Below are 18,065 nucleotides of genomic sequence, written 5' to 3'. Positions count from 1 at the left end.
GCCAATTTGCAGGGACATGATATGCAGTCATTGATGTACATATGGCGCATTATCTTTAATGATATGTACTTAGTTACCATACCCATCTATGCATCTACCCATCAAAAGCAGACACCATCCAATATGTAGTGCCCTCCTTGTGATGGGTGACCCTACCCAATCCGAGACTTGACGCTAATCCCCCTCTCCTCTGATTGGTGTCTCCCTTAAATGCCATGGGGCTGTAGAAAAGGGGGCAACAAATAGGTTCAAACCACCCATGGTGAGGGGGGTTGGGGCCAACCAGCGCTTGAGCCCCATTGCTCTCAATCTCAATAGTAGCTACTGTATGGTTCATATAGAATATCACTGATAAATCTACAGCTTTACATAATTCTTCATGTGAATAGGAATGCGCACAACTTTCCATAAACCAATATAAAAGTGGAATAATTCAGTGGAAAAGTCGTTTTTGGAATTAAATGGAAATGAGGAAACGTAATCTATTTCTTCTTCAGAAATTCTAAATACATTTGAATGTAATATGAGTAGGCAAGGCTATTATTAGATTAGGATTTTCTGCCATCAATCCGCAATGAAATAAGAGGAATGTAAAAAGCAAATTCACACGACTATTACTTTGCTATGGTGCAATCATCGAGGTGGCAGGTAACGTAATGTCACATATAATGTTCTTAGTATTTAAATAAATATATGGTATAAGGGAAAATAAGGGCGCTCTATGCCAGTCCCTGTACCAAAAGTGGCCGATGGTGCTCCTCTTACCGCGTCCTGGCGTCTCCTGTCCGGTGGCCCATTCTCTCCCGATGTTCTGTCCTGCTTCCCTCTGGTCGGCGGTCAGTCCCTGGTGGTCAATAGTGTATATTATTAGCAGTCTCTGGTGGTCAGTAGTATCTGATATATATACGTTCCCTGATGGTCAATAGTGTATATTATTAGCAGTCTCTGGTGGTCAGTGGTATCTGATATATACATTCTCTGGTGGTCAATAGTGTATATTATTAGCAGTCTCTGGTGGTCAGTGGTATCTGACATATACATTCCCTGGTGGTCAATAGTGTATATCATTGTACATTATTACTATATATTATTACCAGTCCCTGGTGGTTAGTTGTAAATATTACCAGATCCATGGTCAGTGTTACATACTATATTGAGTGCCTAGTTGAGTTGTATATATTATATTTGTTCCTGGTTGTCAGTAATGTATAATATGCTTGCTTCCATATGTTATATACTATGTACAGATGTAGCCATCTTTATCTTACCTTTTAACGCATTAAATACACAGTGTCAAGAAACTTTAACTTTACTTTTTCAATGGCTTTTGTTGTGTGATATCACGCTGTAGGGAGTGGTTCATGCTATATATATATTCCCCGGTAGTCAATAGGGTATATTATTATATTATATACCAGTCCCTGGTGGTCAGTGGTATATTATATATATATATATATATATATATATATATATATATATATATATATTCCCTGGTGGTCAACACTGTATGTTATTGTACATTATTAGTGTATTATTAGTATATATTATTATAAGGTCCCTGGTTGTCAGTGGTATATGATATATATATTCCCTGGTGGTCAGTTGTATACTATATTCCCTGGTGGTCAGTGGTATATTACATTCCCTGGTGGTCAGTGGTATACTATATTCCCTGGTGGTCAGTGGTATACTATATTCCCTGGTGGTCAGTGGTATAATATATTCCCTGCTGGTCATGGTATACTATATTCCCTGCTGGTCAGTGGTATATTATATTCCCTGGTGGTCAGTGGTATACTATATTCCCTGGTGGTCAGTGGTATACTATATTCCCGGCTGGTCAGTGTTATATTATATTCCCTGGTGGTCAGTGGTATACTATATTCTCTGCTGGTCATGGTATACTATATTCCCTGGTGGTCAATGGTATACTATATTCCCTGCTGGTCAGTGGTATATTATATTCCCTGGTGGTCAGTGGTATACTATATTCTCTGCTGGTCATGGTATACTATATTCCCTGGTGGTCAGTGGTATATTATATTCCCTGGTGGTCAGTGGTATATTGCACGTCTGCTTCTTTTCTGCCTATGATGTGGCTCATATGCCTACAGTAAATACAATCATAACAGATAGGAAAGTGTTACCTTAGTGATACTTCATGGTTCTGTTTGTTCTACATGACCTGCCATTTGCTGAATTTTCTAGTATGATGGGTGAGAATAATGTAATAACTTCCAGTTTAATGACCGAGACATTCTTTCCACATAAGTCAATGTCTTGAATAATCCCATAAACAAACATAATCATAAGAGTTTAAGATGACAACAACACTTGATGGACAATTCAGCATAAAACCTCAATGAGGCTGGAAGTCATTGAGATTTATTTACAACAGTTGCAGATTGTCAATGTAGAAGCGCTGAGTTTGTTGTTTAGCAGCTCACTTTCATATCATACCATATGACTTTACATAGGAGTACAAATAAAGCTACTCCACTCAATGAGTTATCACTGTGCAGCAAAGTAAAATGTTGGCTCTGCTACATCTGTATCTTGAGCTTATTTCTCAGTATGTGTATATCATTGGGGGATTATGTCTTGTAATGTCATGCCGAATTATCCCTGCTTGTAAGAGACACAATATAAACGGTAGAATTCTTTTTTTATCTACTTCTGCCTTTTCAAATGCCTTTAGTGGGGGTGCAGGTAGCCAATACAACGTCAATGAAAGCCATTCTGTGCTTGGCACCTTCCCACCATGGTCCCCCATAGCAATTGCAAGCCCTGTCTCTATGGTAGGTATGCCACTGGTCACAGGGGTGTGCATAGAGTGGAGGAGGGCCCATAGACAAGACCAAAGTGTAAACCCTGCTGGTACTGATTTATACCAACACCCCCTCGTTCCAGGGACAGCAGGGCCCAGATCATATTGACCCGAAACCTTGTAGTAAAGAAGGATAGTAGGAACCGCAGTGCTGTTTTTCACATCTATTGGTGGTGCAATTCTAAGTATTACAACTTAAGGAGGGCATGTCAGTTCTCCTGTGTCGTATAGTATAGAGGATCTGTGAGCTCTCCTGTGTGGTGTAGTATAGAGGATCTGTCAGCTCTCCTGTGTGGTGTAGTTTAGAGGAGCTGTCAGCTCTCCTGTGTGGTGTAATATAGAGGATCTGTCAGCTCTCCTGTGTGGTGCAGTATAGAGGATCTGTCAGCTCTCCTGTGTGGTGTAGTATAGAGGATCTGTCAGTTCTCCTGTGTGGTGTAGTATAGAGGATCTGTCAGTTCTCCTGTGTCGTGTAGTATAGAGGATCTTTCAGCTCTCCTGTGTGGAGTAGTATAGAGGAGCTGTCAGTTCTCCTGTGTGGTGTAGTATAGAGGATCTTTCAGCTCTCCTGTGTAGTGTAGTATAGAGGAGCTGTCAGTTCTCCTGTGTGGTGTAGTATAGAGGATCTGTCAGTTCTCCTGTGTGGTGTAGTATAGAGGATCTTTCAGCTCTCCTGTGTGGAGTAGTATAGAGGAGCTGTCAGTTCTCCTGTGTGGTGTAGTATAGAGGATCTTTCAGCTCTCCTGTGTAGTGTAGTATAGAGGAGCTGTCAGTTCTCCTGTGTGGTGTAGTATAGAGGATCTGTCAGTTCTCCTGTGTCGTGTAGTATAGAGGATCTTTCAGCTCTCCTGTGTGGAGTAGTATAGAGGAGCTGTCAGTTCTCCTGTGTGGTGTAGTATAGAGGATCTGTCAGGTCTCCTGTGTGGTGTAGTATAGAGGATCTTTCAGTTCTCCTGTGTGGTGTAGTATAGAGGAGCTGTCAGTTCTCCTGTGTGATGTAGTATAGAGGATCTGTCAGTTCTCCTGTGTGTTGTAGTATAGAGGATCTGTCAGCTCTCCTGTGTGGTGTAGTATAGAGGAGCTGTCAGCTCTCTTGTGTGGTGTAGTATAGAGGATCTGTCAGCTCTCCTGTGTGGTGTAGTATAGAACAGCTGTCAGTTCTCCTGTGTGGTGTACTATAGAAGAGATGTCAGCTCTCCTGTGTGGTGTAGTATAAAGGATCTGTCAGTTCTCCTGTGTGGTGTAGAATAGAGGATATGTCAGCTCTCCTGTGTGGTGTAGTATAGAGGATCTGTCAGATCTCCTGTGTGGAGTAATATAGAGGATCTGTCAGTTCTCCTGTGTGGTGCAGTATAGAGGAGCTGTCAGCTCTCCTGTGTGGTGTAGTATAGAGGATCTGTCAGATCTTCTGTGTGGGGTAGTATAGAGGATCTATCAGTTCTCCCATGTGGTGCAGTATAGATGATCTGTCAGCTCTCCTGTGTGGTGTAGTATAGAGGAGCTGCTCTCATGTGTAGTGTACTATAGAGAATCTGTCAGCTCTCCTGTGTGGTGTAGTATAGAGGATCTGTCAGGTCTCCTGTGTGGTGTAGTATAGAGGATCTGTCAGTTCTCCTGTGTGGTGTAGTATAGAGGATCTGTCAGCTCTCCTGTCTGGTGTAGTATAGAGGATCTGTCAGCTCTCCTGAGTGGTGTAGTATAGAGGAGCTGTCAGCTCTCGTGTGTGGTGTAGTATAGAGGATCTGTCAGCTCTCCTGTGTGGTGTAGTATAGAGGATCTGTCAGCTCTCCTGTGTTGTGTTGTGTTGTGTAGTATAGCAGATTTGTCAGCTCTCCTGTGTGGTGTAGTATAAAGGATCTGTCTGCTCTCCTGTGTTGTGTAGTATAGCAGATTTTTCAGCTCTCCTGTGTGGTGTAGTATAGAGGATCTGTCAGCTCTCCTGTGTGGTGTAGTTGTCACGTACTCTCTGCCTGCGGTTCCCTCGGTCTCCAGGACATCGAGAGTTACTCGCTCAGGAGTGGCCCGGCCTGGCAGACTGAGGCAGTCTGCAGCCAATAGGAGATCAGGAGCGTCAGGCCAATAAAAGCCTGGCTGATGTTCCTGAGCTCCCGCCCTTAAATTATTTAGTTCAGCCTGGGGCAGTAGGCCTTTGTCTGTAATTAGAGTTTCCTTGCCTGGTGCTTTCCCTTAGTTCAGACTCCCCTGAGATACTCGCTTTTTGACTTCTTGTGACCTGACCTCGGCTGGACTCCTGACTTTTCTTTGTCTTCTGACTTTCCCGGCTTGACCCTGCCTGCCTGACTCCGCCTTTTGCGCCCGTACTTGTCCGAGGCGCAATTACTCTGCCTCTCCCTCTGTGTACTTCCCAGGTGACCCTTTGTTATTTCGTACTGTCTCTGTCTTATCTGTTTGTCAGTTTAACTTGTACCAGTATAGGGAACGCCGCCCAGTTGTGCGCCATCATTTAGGTCGGGTCGTACAAGTAGGTAGGGACAGAGGTTTGGGAAGTACAGGGACCTCACTGTTTACTGTGTATTTGTTCATGGCAGTAGTATAGAGGATCTGCCAGTTCTCCTGTGTGGTGTAGTATAGAGGATCTGTCAGATCTTCTGTGTGGTGTAGTATAGAGGATCTGTCAGCTCTCCTGTGTGGTGTAGTATAGAGTATCTGTCAGTTCTCCTGTGTGGTGTAGAATAGAGGATATGTCAGCTCTCCTGTGTGGTGTAGTATAGAGGATCTGTCAGCTCTCCTGTTTGATGTAGTAAGGAGGATCTGTCAGTTCTCCTGTGTGGTGTAGTATAGAGGCTCTGTCAGCTATCCTGTGTAGTATAGAGGAGATGTCAGCTCTCCTGTGTGGTGTAATATAGAGGACATGTCAGCTCTCCTGTGTGGTGTAGTATAGAGGATCTGTCAGCTCTCCTGTGTGGTGTAGTATAGAGGATCTGTCAGTTATCCTGTGTGGTTTAGTATAGAGGAGCTGTCAGCTCTCCTGTGTGGTGTAGTATAGAGGAGCTGTCAGCTCTCCTGTGGGGTGTAGTATGTAGGATCTGTCAGGTCTCCTGTGTGGTGTAGTATAGAGGAGCTGTCGGCTCTCCTGTGTGGTGTAGTATAGAGAATCTGTCAGCTCTCCTGTGTGGTGTAGTATAGAAGAGATGTCAGCTTTACTGTGTGGTGTAGTATAGAGGACATGTCAGCTCTCCTGTGTGGTGTAGTATAGAGAATCTGTCATCTCTCCTGTGTGGTGTAGAATAGAGGAGAAGTCAGTTCTACTGTGTGGTGTAGTATAGAGGAGATGTCAGCTCTACTGTGTGGTATAGTATAGATGATCTGTCAGCTATCCTCTGTGGTGTAGTATAGAGGATCTTTTAGCTCTCTCCTGTGTGGTGTAGTATAGAGGATCTGTCAGCTCTCCTGTGTGGTGCAGTATAGAGGAGCTGTCAGTTCTCCTGTATGGTGTAGTAGAGAGGATCTGTCAGCTCTCCAGTGTGGTGTGGTGTAGTATAGAGGATCTGTCAGTTCTCCTGTGTGGTGTAGTATAGAGGATCTGTCAGCTCTCCTGTGTGGTGTAGTATAGAGTATCTGTCAGCTCTCCTGTGTAGTGTAGTATAGAGGACAGGTCAGCTCCCCTGTGTGGTGTAGTTTAGAGGATATGTCAGCTCTTCTGTGTGGTGTAGTATAGAGGATCTGTCAGTTCTCCTGTGTGGTGTAGTATAGAGGAGCTGTCAGCTCTCCTGTGTGGTGTAGTATAGAGTATCTGTCAGTTCTCCTGTGTGGTGTAGAATAGAGGATATGTCAGCTCTCCTGTGTGGTGTAGTATAAAGGATTTGTCAACTCTCCTGTTTGATGTAGTAAGGAGGATCTGTCAGTTCTCCTGTGTGGTGTATTATAGAGGAGCTGTCGGCTCTCCTGTGTGGTGTAGTATAGAGGCTCTGTCAGTTCTCCTGTGTGGTGTGGTGTAGTATAGAGGATCTGTCAGCTCTCCTGTGTGGTGTAATATAGAGGACATGTCAGCTCTCCTGTGTGGTGTAGTATAGGGGATCTGTCAGTTATCCTGTGTGGTGTAGTATAGAGGAGCTGTCAGCTCTCCTGTATGGGGTAGTATAGAGGAGCTGTCAGCTCTCCTGTGTGGTGTAATATAGAGGACATGTCAGTTCTCCTGTGTGGTGCAGAATAGAGGAGCTGTCAGTTCTCCTGTATGGTGTAGTATAGAGGATCTGTCAGCTCTCCTGTGTAATGTAGTAAAGAGGATCTGTCAGTTCTCCTGTGTGGTGTAGTATAGAGGATCTGTCAGCTCTCCTGTGTGGTGTAGTATAGAGGATCTGTCAGCTCTCCTGTGGGGTGTAGTATAGAGGATATGTCAGCTCTCCTGTGGGGTGTAGTATAGAGGATATGTCAGCTGACCTGTGTAGTGTAGTGTAGTATAAATTTATACATTTCTATGAGGAATAACAGAAGAACGGAAAACAGAATTCTAAGAACAGATGCTCCAGAATTGTGGTTTTATTGTATGCACTGATACAAGAAATTTACCACAATAGGTGGCACTAAAGAGATTGTTTTTCTTCTCCTGGAGTGGAACTAACTTGCATATGTTTTTTCTTATGGGGCATTGCCTGTAAGACTCCATACCAGCTGTGTCTTTTTAATGTGAACCAGCACCCTCCGAGCACTTCACTAAAACAGACATGTCAGGAGAGGTGACAGGTTCTCTTTCAAATATCTAACATTGAAAATAGAGTTGAATGTATTTTCCTGTTCCACAGAGACTGGGGATCACCAACAATCTCGTACACTCAACTCATCACAAAAAAGAGCAATTGCTATAAAGCCAGTTTTCATCTAGACATCTCCTATTACCCCTTAATAATACAATGGATAAAATAACACAAGCTCTATGTGTGCAGTCTCATCCTATTTTAAAAGATCCACGGATACATGAAAGAGAGATGTCTGCCCCCTCTATTCTGTATCTGTCATCAGTGTCAGCGAGCACGGCTACCTGACTGTCTGCTCTGAAATAAGCGGCGATCTAATGAGTGGAAGATCAAAAGAGCTTTGTGTCAGTACACAATGGTGTATTCTGTGCTGTACATGATACACTAGATGGCTTATTCCGGGCAAAACACAAGAAAATTGTTTTGCTCTGGGGAGTGTCCTCCGCTTCCACTGTCTAAAGTATTTTACCTTCATCCCATCTAACCTGATGCTTCTCTCCAATGCGCAAGGAGAAAGCCAACATTGTTTGGTCAGCTGCTGCCCCATACCTTTTTGTCCTGTATTACAAAGCCAGAAAGGGGGTGGCACATGATCAAAATATCCTCGACCTTCGCCAAGTGCCATGGAGAAGAGCAGTAGATCAGAGAACTTCTAAAGTCCCTTTTACACGGGCCATTTATTGAGCAACCTCATTCATCGACTGATCGTATCGTTTTAAAAAAGTTTAATATTATCGTTGTGTAAACAGGGAGACGACATGATAATAATGTATGGGAACGAGCGATCGGAGTAACGAGCGCTCGTCCCCACACTAGCTCCTTGTGAAAGGAGAAAACGAGCGCCGATCAATAAGCTGTCTTGTTGATCTGCGACGTGTAAGAAGACCTTACGTCAGGCAAGATACGGTAAAAAAGTTTTGCCAGGACACACAAGAAAAGTCAGAACACCTAAGGTTCCTATGCTACATAAACACCACAACATGAGCAAACAATAAAGGGGGTAAAGGCCCTATAACACCTGACGATTTTGGCCACTGCAGCGAGTGTCGATCGACGAGACATTGTTGATCGGCGCTCGTTTGCTCCTGTCACACGGAACTATAGATGGGGACGAGCGGACGTTACTCTGATCGCTCTTCCCCATACATTATTATCATGTCGGCAGCGCGTCTCTCTGTTTACACACCAGGATGTGCTGCCGACAACGATAATATTTGACTTCTTTAAAACGATACGATCAGCAGGGGAACGAGCGTTTGCCCGATAATTGCCCGGTGTAAAACCCCCTTAACTCTCCCAAGGGTTACACTGCCCTTCACTTGTACAGGAAATGGGAAGTGGTAGGTCAAACAAGGACTGGAGCCTATCGAAATATCAACTACAGGTGGGACATTTTTACTTTTTGTAATCAAGTCCCCCTTTTCTAAGGACACCCCTACAGATTTCTTCAGAAGAACTGCATTGCCAATTTTTTAAGAGTGTTTTTAGTTAGACTTGTTCTAATACTACTGGGCAGGGTCTTTAGGACATTGTATGGTATAGCTACAGTATTTATACTCGATATCATTGTATTTTTTGAGGGCTATATGGTACACCATAAGGGAAGGTGTCAATAGAAGGTACTTCACAGAGCACCATCCAACCTAAGATCGGTCCTCGATAGATAGATAGATAGATAGATAGATAGATAGATAGGTAGATAGATAGGTAGATAGATAGATAGATAGATAGATAGATAGATAGATAGATAGATAGATAGATAGATAGATAGATAGATAGATAGATAGATAGATAGATAGATAGATAGATAGATATGAGATAGATAGATAGATAGATAGATAGATAGATAGATAGATAGATAGATAGATAGATAGATAGATAGATAGATACACTGGCGTAGCTATAGGGGTCGCAGCGGTCGCAATTGCGACCGGGCCCCGAAGCCAGGGGGGCCCACGGCCCCCCGCACCACATCAATAAAAAGTTACTATAGTAACTCGGGCCGCGGCCGAAGAGGAAGGTAAGGTTAGCCCTGACTGGCGGGGTCTGACTCCCGGGACCCGCCAATCAGCTGTTTTGAAGGGGCCGCAGCACTCGTACGAGAGCTGCTCCCCTTCATTCCTGTCACTTCATTCCGGTCACACTGTGAATCGGTGTCGGCGATTCACAGTGTGGGCGAGTAGTGAAATGAAGGGGAAGCAGCTCTCGTACGAGTGCTGCGGCCCCTTCAAAACAGCTGATTTGCGGGTCCCGAGAGACACATCAGCTATTGATGGCCTATCCTGTGGATAGGCCATCAATGTTTAGGGACTGCACAACCCCTAAGCCTACGATGTAGCAGGCTTAGGGGGCCCATGAGACAGGATCACAGATTGTGTGATCCTGTCTGCTGGGCCCTGTATCTAAGCCAATCACATGGTAGGCTTAGATACATGGCCCATGCGTGATCCTGTCTGCTGGGCCCTGTATCTAAGCCTACCACACTGTAGGTTTAGATACAGGGCCCCAGCACACAGTAATCTTATACTGTATAAGATTACTGTCTGCTGGACCCTGTATCTAAGCCTACCTTGTGGTAGGCTTAGATACAGGGTCTCACAGACAGTATCACACATGGGCCCTGTATCTAAGCCTTAGGGTATGTGCACAGACACTAATTACGTCCGTAATTGACAGACGTATTTCGGCCGCAAGTACCAGACCGAACACAGTGCAGGGAGCCGGGCTCCTAGCATCATAGTTATATACGATGCTAGGAGTCCCTGGCTTGCTGCATGACAACTGTCCCGTACTGTAATCATGTTTTCAGTACGGGACAGTTGTCCTGCAGCGAGGCAGGGACTCCTAGCATCGTACATAAGTACGACGCTAGGAGCCCGGCTCCCTGCACTGTGTTCGGTCCGGTACTTGCGGCCGAAATACGTCCGTCAATTACGGACGTAATTAGTGCGTGTGCACATACCCTAACACGTGTTACTAATAATTTTTTGTGTGTTTTCTTACAGGTTCGGTCGTTGGACTACGGCGGATTCCAGGACTACTTCGATGACAGCTTTTTTTTTATTAATAAAATGGTTAATGAGGGCTGTGTGGGTTTTTTTTTTATTTCAATAAAATATTTTTTCTATGTTTTTGTGTTTTTTTTTTAAACTATATTACTACCGCCTTAGTAATGGCCGCCGGCTGATTGACAGCATCCATTGCTAAGGCGGGGCTTAGTGTTAGCTGGTGCAGAGGCTAACACTAACCCCCTTTATTACCCCGGTACCCACCGCCACCAGGGGTGCTGGGAAGAGCCGGGTACGATCCAGTACCTGACCATCTGTAGTAATGGTCGGCCACTGGGGTGGCCGCAGGCTGGTATTATCAGGAGGGGAAAGGCCAAAAACAGTGGCCCTTCCCATCCTGGTAATGCTGCCTGCTGCTGCTTTATTGTATCTGGCTGGTTATGAAAATGGGGGGGACCCCACGTCATTTAAAAAAAATAAAAATAATTGGAAAGAACGATGTCGGGTCCCCCCCAATTTTCATAACCAGCCAGATACAACACAGCAGCAGCAGGCAGCATTACAAGGGTGGGAAGGGCCACTGTTTTTGGCCTTCCCCAGCCTAATACTACCAGCCTGCGGCCACCCCGGTGCCTGCCCGTCACTACAGATGGTCGGGTACTGGTTCGTACCCGGCTCTTCCCAGTACTCCTGGTGGCGGTGGGTACCGGGGTAATAATGGGGGTTAGTGTAGCCTCTGCACCGGCATAACATTAAGCCTCGCCTTAGTAATGGAGATTGTTAATCAGCCAGCGGCCATTTCTAAGGCGGTGATAATAAAGTTTAAAAAGATACAAGCACATAGAAAAAATATTTTATTGAAATAAAAAACACAACCCTCATTAACCATTTTATTGAGAATAAAAAAAACGCCGTCATTGAAGTCCTCGTATCGGAAGTCCAACAACCGAACCTGTAAAAAAACACAAACACACAAAAATAATCAGTAACACATAAAGAAGCAAAATTATTATTCTTACCTATCCTGGGTCCAGCGCTGGAGCCGCAATGTCAGCGAGCTGGGCCCTGTATCTAATCCTATCATGTGTGATACAGTCTGCTGAGCTGTGTATCTAATCCAATCATGTATGATACTGTCTGCTGGGCCCTATATCTAATCCGATCATGTGTGATACTGTCTGCTGAGCCACTGTATCTAATCCTATCATGTGTGATACTGTCTGCTGAGCCACTGTATCTACTCCTATCATGTGTGGTACTGTCTGCTGAGCCACTGTATCTAATCCTATCATGTGTGATACTGTCTGCTGAGCCACTGTATCTAATCCTATCATGTGTGGTACTGTCTGCTGAGCCACTGTATCTAATCCTATCATGTGTGATACTGTCTGCTGGGCCACTGTATCTAATCCTATCATGTGTGATACTGTCTGCTGAGCTGTGTATCTAATCCTATCATGTGTGATACTGCCTTCTGAGCCACTGTATCTAATCCTATCATGTGTGATACTGTCTGCTGAGCCACTGTATCTAATCCTATCCATAGTTTATAGGGTCGTAGTGCTATAGATATGCTATGCTGTCTCATATACACACTTTTTTTTGGGCGGACACATATGTATTGGGGCTATTTCCCGGACATTTTAAGCCCTGAGGGTATGTTCACACGGCAGCGTCTGTTACGGCTGAAATTACTGTGCTGTTTTCAGGAGAAAACAGCACCGTAATTTCAGCCGTAATGGCATGTGCAGGCGTCTTTTGCTGCGTCCATTACGGAAGTAATTGAAGCTGGTTTTCCATGGAGTCCATGGAAAACGGCTCCATTTACGTCTGAAGAAGTGACAGGCACTTTTTTACGCGCCGCATTTTGACAGCGGCGCGTAAAAAAAAATGACCGTCGGCACAGAACATCGTAAGACCCATCCAAATGAATGGGCAGATGTTTGCCGACGCTTTTGAGCCGCATTTTCGGACGTAATTCAATGCTAAAACGCCCGAATTACGTCCATAAATAGTGTGTGTGAACCCAGCCTTAATGACGCCCCGGCTGCTAGTGCTGCATTGTTGGGTCACTTAGGAGACCCAGCGATGCAGCTGAAAGCGGACCGTCGGCCATGAGAAGTTTGCGGGGGGGGGGGGGGCAGTAAGAATTTTTGCATCGGGGCCCATGAGCCTCTAGCTACGCCCCTGGATAGATAGATTAGATAGATAGATAGATAGATAGATAGATAGATAGATAGATAGATAGATAGATAGATAGATAGATAGATAGATAGATAGATAGATAGATAGATAGATAGATAGATAGATAGATAGATAGATAGATAGATAGATAGATAGATAGATAGATAGATAGATAGATAGATAGATAGATAGATAGATAAATAGATATGAGATAGATAGATAGATAGATAGATAGATAGATAGATAGATAGATAGATAGATAGATAGATAGATAGATAGATAGATAGATAGATAGATAGATAGATAGATAGATAGATAGATAGATAGATAGATAGATAGATAGATAGTATCCGCTCTTCCAGCTGGTGGCTGACACTTTCTTTTGCCATACATTCATTTCCTCGCTTTGAATGCTTGAGCTGGTTTTCTACAGGGAACGTTTACATAACTAATTCCTTGCACACACTTTTAATTGTATGTCTGAAATCTTATCTCCTGAGCACTTTTCATAGCTGTTTGTTCCATGTTGACCGCAGCAAGATCCAACTTGTTCTATTGTACGACCTAAGAAACTCATTTCACAAGAAACAAAAGTGGTGTCAAAAGAATTCCAGTTACTGATGTTTACTGAAGGATACAGAGCTTTGTCTTGCAAATTATTTTTGGGATTAGTGATTATGAAGGACTTTATGTGACAGAGACAAGGCTTTTTTGTTTTTGAGAGGGCCGTCATTTACTGATAGTTGGGTTGCATTTAAAGTGTCTCTGTCACCACATTATAAGTGGCCTATATGTGCATGATGTGATCGGCGCTGTAATGTAGATTACACCAGTGTTTTTTATTTAGAAAAACGATCATTTTTGACGGAGTTATGACCTATATTAGCTTTATGCTAATGAGTTTCTCAATGACCAACTGGACGTGTTTTACTATATAGCCAAGTGGGCATTGTACAGAGGAGTGTATGATGCTGACCAATCAGTGACCAATCAGTGACCAATCAGCATCATACACTTCTCCCCATTCATTTACACAGCAGATAGCGTTCTTACTAGATCACTATGTGTAGCCACATACACGCACTATAACGTTACTCAAGTGTCCTGACAGTGAATATACATTACCTCCAGCCAGGACGGGATGTCTATTCACAATCCGGACATTTCTGTAGCGTCTGTGTGAGATTTACAGCTAGGCAAGTGGTACAAGATAGGCCACTTATAATGTGGTGACAGAGCCTCTTTAAGATATTTCTTTACTAAGTAGAAGATCCTTTTCTGACTACACAAAAACGGAGGACCCGAAGCTAAATAATTAAAGAAGATACTGCAAGTAGTAATGTCACCACAGCTGACTATATGTATCGACATGAAAGTGACTGTGGAAAGAGCTGCAACTTTTTGGTAAATTAAGAATAATTGACGAATTCGTTATGAACCATGTATGAACTTGAGCCTGCACACAGATAGGAGATTCATACATCACATCCTTGTGCAGCCCATAACATTGCACCCATCCATAGGGTATGTTGCCCATGTTGTTATAATAGTGGTGGACTAAGAAGTTGGACGGATGGATGGGCACTATTATAGTAGTTATATTCTTGTATATAAGGGCAATATTATACAGTAGTTATATTCTTGTATATAGGGGGCAGTATTATAGTAGTTATATTCTTGTATATAGGAGCAGTATTATAGTAGTTATATTCTTGTATATAGGGGCAGTATTATAGTAGTTATATTCTTGTATATAGGAGCAGTATTATAGTAGTTATATTCTTGTATATAGGGAGCAGTATTATAGTAGTTATATTCTTGTGTATAGGGGGCAGTATTATAGTAGTTATATTCTTGTATATAGGAGCAGTATTATAGTAGTTATATTCTTGTATATAGGGAGCAGTATTATAGTAGTTATATTCTTGTATATAGGGGGCAGTATTATAGTAGTTATGTTCTTGTATACAGGAGCAGTATTATAGTAGTTATATTCTTGTATATAGGGGGCAGTATTATAGTAGATATATTCTTGTATATAGGGGCAGTATTATAGTAGTTATATTCTTGTATATAGGGGCAGTATTATAGTAGTTATATTCTTGTATATAGGGGCAGTGTAACGTCCATGGCTGCGGGCTGTCAGCTCCAGCCTCCCGCTGACAGCCGCAGCCACGAGTCGGCAAGCGCTGGCCCCAGCCTCCTCCTCAGGAGGCGCCGGCGCTTGCATCCACTCACCTTCGCCGGAGCCCGCAGGGTGCGCGCGCACGCTCGTCCCCGCTCTTAAAGGGGCAGCGCGCGCACCGGACATCTTGAACGACCTTTGACCCGTGAGTACCCTGGGCTATAAGAGGGGTCCAGCCCCCTAGTTCGATGCCTGAGCGTTGTTAGTTTTCCCAGTCTGTCTTGCAAATGGTCCCTTAGTGTTTCCCCGTTCCTGTTGTTACCCGTACCTTGTTCCCGTTCCTGTTTCCCGTGCTTTGCCCTAGTATCTAGTCGTGCCACGTCCAGAGGAATCTGCCACGTCCTGTGTCATCTGCCACGTCCAGAGGAATCTGCCACGTCTGGAGGAATCCGCCACGTCCTGTGTCATCTGCCACGTCCAGAGGAATCTGCCACGTCTGGAGGAATCCGCCACATCCTGTGTCATCTGCCACGTCCAGAGGAATCTGCCACGTCTGGAGGAATCCGCCACATCTGGAGGAATCCGCCACGTCCTGTGTCATCTGCCACGTCCGGAGGAATCCGCCACGTCCTGTGTTATCTGCCACGTCCAGAGGAATCCGCCACGTCTGGCGCAACTTGCGGCTCCTGTGTCATCCGCCACGTTTGGCACCATCTGCTGCACCCATCTCATCTATGCCAGAGCTGCGGCCACCATCCGGACTATTCAGGTACCCTTGTGCGGGACATTGTATTTCTGAGGTGTCCTGTTGTTTGGCCAGCTGCCTCCCCGCTGCGGCTGTACGGCCTAGTGGGTCCACTAACCCGCTTCGTGACAGGCAGTATTATAGCAGTTATATTCTTGTACATAGGGGGCAGTATTATAGTAGTTATATTCTTGTATATAGGGGCAGTATTATAGCAGTTATATTCTTGTACATAGGGGGCAGTATTATACTAGTTATATTCTTGTACATAGGAGCAGTATTATAGTAGTTATATTCTTGTATATAGGAGCAGTATTATAGTAGTTATATTCTTGTATATAGGGGCATTATTATAGTAGTTATATTCTTGTATATAGTGGCAGTATTATAGTAGTTATATTCTTGTATATAGGGAGCAATATTATAGTAGTTATATTCTTGTATATAGGAGCAGTATTATAGTAGATATATTCTTGTACATATGAGGCAGTATTATAGTAGTTATATTCTTGTACATAGGGGGCAGTATTATAGTAGTTATATTCTTGTATATAGGGGGCAGTATTATAGTAGTTATATTCTTGTATATAGGGGGCAGTATTATAGTAGTTATATTCTTGTATGTAGGAAGCAGTATTATAGTAGTTATATTCTTATATACAGAGGGCAGTATTATAGTTGTTATATTCTTGTATATAGGGGCAGTATTATAGTAGTTATATTCTTGTATATAGGGGCAGTATTATAGTACTTAATTTTTTGTATATAGGGGCAGTATTATAGTAGTTATATTCTTGTATATAGGGGCAGTATTATAGTAGTAATATTCCTGCATATAGGGGCAGTATTATAGTAGTTATATTCTTGTATAAAGGGGCAGTATTATAGTAGTTATATTCTTGTATATAGGAGGCAGTATTATAGTAGTTATATTCTTGTATATAGGAGCAGTTTTATAGTAGTCATATTCTTGTATATAGGAGCCAGTATTATAGTAGTAATATTCTTGTATATAGGAGCAGTATTATAGTAGTTATATTCTTGTATATAGGGGGCAGTATTATAGTAGTTATATTCTTATATATAGGGGGCAGTATTATAGTAGTCATATTCTTGTATATAGGAGCCAGTATTATAGTAGTAATATTCTTGTATAGTTGTCCTGCAGCGAGGCAGGGACTCCTAGCATCGTACATCACTATGATGCTAGGAGCCCGGCTCCCTGCACTGTGTTCGGTCCGGGTCTTCCGGCCGAAATACGTTCCGTACATTACGGACGTAACATGGTCGTGTGAACCCAGCCTTATAGTAGTTATATTTTTGTACATAGGGGCAGTATTATAGTAGTTATATTCTTGTATATAGGAGCAGTATTATAGTAGTTATATTCTTGTATATAGGGTGCAGTATTATAGTAGTTATATTCTTGTAAATAGGAGCAGTATTATAGTAGTTATATTCTTGTATATAGGGGGCAGTATTATAGTAGTCATATTCTTGTATATAGGAGCTAGTATTATAGTAGTAATATTCTTGTATATAGGAGCAGTATTATAGTAGTTATATTCTTGTATATAGGGGCAGTATTATAGTAGTTATATTCTTGTATATAGGGGGCAGTATTATAGTAGTTATATTCTTGTATATAAGAGCAGTATTATAGTAGTTATATTCTTGTATATAGGAGCAGTATTATAGTAGATATATTCTTGTACATATGAGGCAGTATTATAGTAGTTATATTCTTGTATATAGGGGCAGTATTATAGTAGTTATATTCTTGTACATAGGGGGCAGTATTATAGTAGTTATATTCTTGTATATAGGAGGCAGTATTATAGTAGTTATATTCTTGTATATAGGGAGCAATATTATAGGAGTTATATTCTTGTATATAGTGTGCAGTATTATAGTAGTTATATTCTTGTATATAGGGAGCAATATTATAGGAGTTATATTCTTGTATATAGGGAGCAGTATTATAGTAGTTATATTCATGTATATAGGGGGCAGTATTATAGTAGTTATATTCTTGTATATAGGGGCAGTATAGTAGTTATATTCTTGTATGTAGGAAGCAGTATTACAGTAGTTATATTCTTATATACAGAGGGCAGTATTATAGTTGTTATATTCTTGTATATAGGGGCAGTATTATAGTAGTTATATTCTTGTATATAGGGGCAGTATTATAGTACTTAATTTTTTGTATATAGGGACAGTATTATAGTAGTTATATTCTTGTATATAGGGGCAGTATTATAGTAGTAATATTCCTGCATATAGGGGCAGTATTAAAGTAGTTATATTCTTGTATAAAGGGGCAGTATTATAGTAGTTATATTCTTGTATATAGGAGGCAGTATTATAGTAGTTATATTCTTGTATATAGGAGCAGTTTTATAGTAGTCATATTCTTGTATATAGGAGCCAGTATTATAGTAGTAATATTCTTGTATAT

The 18,065-nt window shown here is 42.4% G+C and overlaps 1 protein-coding gene and 1 long non-coding RNA gene across 3 annotated transcripts in view; one reads left to right on the top strand and one right to left on the bottom strand.

The window, feature by feature from the left end:
* MMEL1 (membrane metalloendopeptidase like 1) overlaps positions 1-18,065 on the top strand; it is a 125,555-nt gene that overhangs the window by 1,296 nt on the left and 106,194 nt on the right. The window lies entirely within an intron of this gene.
* Positions 1-18,065, bottom strand: part of LOC142661805 (uncharacterized) — a 113,755-nt gene that overhangs the window by 23,988 nt on the left and 71,702 nt on the right. For both annotated transcript variants that reach the window (XR_012850822.1, XR_012850823.1), the window contains exon 2: positions 766-844. This is a non-coding gene — a long non-coding RNA (uncharacterized LOC142661805). The remainder of the gene's footprint in view (positions 1-765; positions 845-18,065) is intronic.

The sequence above is a fragment of the Rhinoderma darwinii genome, chromosome 10, assembly GCF_050947455.1.
Source record: "Rhinoderma darwinii isolate aRhiDar2 chromosome 10, aRhiDar2.hap1, whole genome shotgun sequence".
Classification (NCBI taxonomy): Eukaryota; Metazoa; Chordata; class Amphibia; order Anura; family Rhinodermatidae; genus Rhinoderma; species Rhinoderma darwinii.
The sequence above is the reverse complement of the archived record's forward strand: the minus strand, read 5'-3'. Positions and strand labels throughout refer to the sequence as shown.